Genomic DNA, 3,202 nt, shown 5'->3' with positions numbered 1-3,202 from the left:
TCTTTGCAGTGCCCAGCTCCCCTCGAGCAGTTCGGCACTCCCACCCAGTTTGGTGTCATCTGCAAACTTACTGAGGGCACCCTCAGTCCCCTCGTCCAGGTCATTGATAAAGATATTAAACAAGACTGGCCCTAGGACTGAGCCCTGGGGGACACCGCTTGTGACTGGCCACCAACTGGATTTAGCTCCATTCACCACGACTCTCTGGGCTCGGCCATCCAGCCAGTTTTTAACCCAGCAAAGAGTACGTCCATCTAGGCCACGAACGGCCAGCTTCTCCAGGAGAATGCTATGGGAGACTGTGTCGAAGGCTTTGCTGAAGTCCAGGTATACAACATCCACAGCCTTTCCCTCATCTACCAGGCGGGTCATCTGGTTGTAGAAGGAAATCAGGTTGCTTAGGCAAGACCTGCCTTTCATGAACCCGTGCTGGCTGGGCCTGATCCCCTGATTGTCCTCCATGTGCCTGGTGAGCTCACTCAAGATGAACCTCTCTATAATCTTCCCCAGTACTGAGGTCAGGCTGACTGGTCTGTAGTTCCCCGGATCCTCCTTCCAGCCCTTCTTGAAGATAGGCGTCACATTTACCAACCTCCAGTCATCTGGGACCTCCCCTGTTATCCAGGACTGCTGATAAATGATAGAGAGTGGCTTGGCCAGCTCCTCTGCCAGCTTCTTCAGCACTCTTGGGTGGATGATGATGGTAATATTGGTAATAATTGGTAATACAGCCAAGGACCATTGCCAGCTGGGAGGAGATGGGGTGCACCTTGCCCCCCCTCCCCAGTGCCCTGTGCTTGGTTCGGAAACAAGACCTGGGTCTTTTACTGCGGCATCCAGCAAGCAGAGCTGATGGGCTCACAGACGCAGCCCCGCGCTGGCAGGCAGGGCTGCCCTGCACACAGGCTGAGCTGCTCCTCCCTTCCGTGGCACTAATTAGACCACATGCAGCTCCGCTTTCTGGGAAGAGCTCTTTTAGAGCCAGCTCAGGTATCTCTCAACAGCACGGCATTCGCCAGTTTGGAAATAGCCACTTTGCTGAGAAAGCTAAATGATGTTTCACAGCAGTATTGCAGCCTCCCAGTTCTTACTGGAAAAAAACTGGTTTTGTCTTCCTGTGGCCTTGTCCCTTCAAGCATCCAGCAAGATAAAACATTAATTTGAGGGTCAGGGTGACAATGGGGAAGATACCTGCTGTTCTCCATTTTACACACAGTACTTCAGCAAACGTCCACATTTACCAGCCTGAATTCAAGGGAGGGGCATAAGGATAGAATAGAAACATGAATTCATGAAGGCGTTTGTAAAATAATGTATTGTATGCATAACTCACTCTTAGTCCCTGATTCTCAGTCCAGTCACGGAGAGATTATGTTGGTTTGCACTTCTGCAACCACTGAAATTCCTTTGCAGTCTGTTAGAGCCAGGAACTTCTGTTAAATATATGTATAGTATTTCTCCAGGTTCATTTGAAGAGACTAATACTATAGCGTTGCTCCCAGTGGGGAAATAGCTGCCTCCTAGCTTATGTCTGCTGACATGCATTAGAGCTGGGCTTGAACGGCAGCAATCAATAGTGGGAAATGCAGTGGCTGAAACTGCTAAGTGCAGCACTAATGTCCCCTCCGCAAACGCTAACGCTCGCCAGCAGCACGCCTGCTTGAATGAGCAAAGAAACAAGATTGACTGCTCTATTTGCTAAATGATTCCCAGTATTTCCTGTTGTTTTTTTGGGGTTTGCATATGTTATGAAAAAAACCAGTTAATGAAGCTGCAGAGGGTAGTGCCAGCCCAAATTAAGAAAAGAGTACCTCTCTTTTTGAGGCAAATGTGTGTTGCCCACGCACTGGAGGGCACGTGAGCTATCCTGGGCTATCTCCAAGCACACCCAGCTAGCTGGGTTCTGCCCCTCTCATCTGCTTACAGCCTACCGATCCCTATCCAGATGCAGACCAAAGTGGGCACACATGTCCCCAACTCGGCTCTCGAGCAGAACTAGTGCATGGGTGTTACAGCCTTCTGCATAGCTCCTGGGCACCCCCATGCCCGCTCCAACATTGTTATCCACTACCCAGCCACTCAGCCTGAAGCTGGACCTGATTGCCCAAGTAGCTGAGCACCAAATTAACAGGAGCTGCATGTCCTCAGGGCTGGCAGTGGCTGGACCTGAAATTTGCTCATGCTAAAAGCCAGTTCATTTGCTCTGAACACAGCCGATACATGGAGGGAGACCACTGTTATGACAGGCAGGTCTGGGATTACTTTCTTACTCCATCTGCAAGCTGGAGTAATTGCAGTGATGACTGAGCTCCATAGCAGTACTGACATCCTTCCCTCTCTGTAATACACAGAGAAGTGGTATAGGAGAAGGAGAAAAAGAACTTAGTTTTCTTATTTCTTTCTGCACAGTAACCCTGACCTTCGTGGCACACCTGGCCATTGCCGTGCCTGGGAAGGTTTATGCTTACCAGCTGGCCCCAGCACAGCTAATTGAGGGCTCAGCAAGGCTGGGTGCAGCAGCCGCCTGGGTGAGGGGGATGTGCAGTAGCAGCCCTTTGGCAGAGCAAGGTTATAAAGGAGGAAAGGGGGGCCCTAGGAAGGTCATGCTGAGGGGTCTCTGGTCTGATGGATGAGGACTGTAGTCAGCAATGGACTGAGAAGTAAGTGAGACTTTATGTAGGATTAGTATGGCTCTGTGCATAAAGTAGGGAGCGGGTCTGCCTCCTGGGGCTGGCCCCTTGAGGAGCTTTGGGCAGACCCTGTGGTCGGGGACTGGGGCGGGGGTGGGGAGGAGATTAGATCCTGAGTTATGAAATGGAGATCCCTTGTTTCAGAGGTTGTGTACATTCTTCCTTACCTTTCCATTTCTTTTTATCATCTAGAGATAACAGCAAAGCTGCAGGCAAACTTGTGAGCTGAGTAAGATGAAAGGCCAGGGTTTGCTTGTGTATGCCCAGAGCTGGGGTGCCTGGAGAGCCTGGGGTAACATTATGGGCATTTGAGGCAGCAAGTGTCCTGCTGCCTGCTTTTTCACTAGGAAAGGATCAAGTTAACAAAACAATGAGAATTTGTTAGTGTGGCTGCCTTGCAGATGTGCTGTCTGGAGGAGTTTGGTTTGGGAAGAGCTGAGCAGGAGAGATCTGCTTGATCTTGAAGGCAAGGAGCCTTGGAAATACTGCTGGGCTCAAGCTGTCTGAAGCTG

This window comes from Egretta garzetta, unplaced genomic scaffold (assembly GCF_000687185.1).
Source record: "Egretta garzetta isolate BGI_Z169 unplaced genomic scaffold, ASM68718v1 scaffold333, whole genome shotgun sequence".
In the NCBI taxonomy this organism is placed as follows: Eukaryota; Metazoa; Chordata; class Aves; order Pelecaniformes; family Ardeidae; genus Egretta; species Egretta garzetta.
This window is presented reverse-complemented; position numbering follows the sequence as displayed.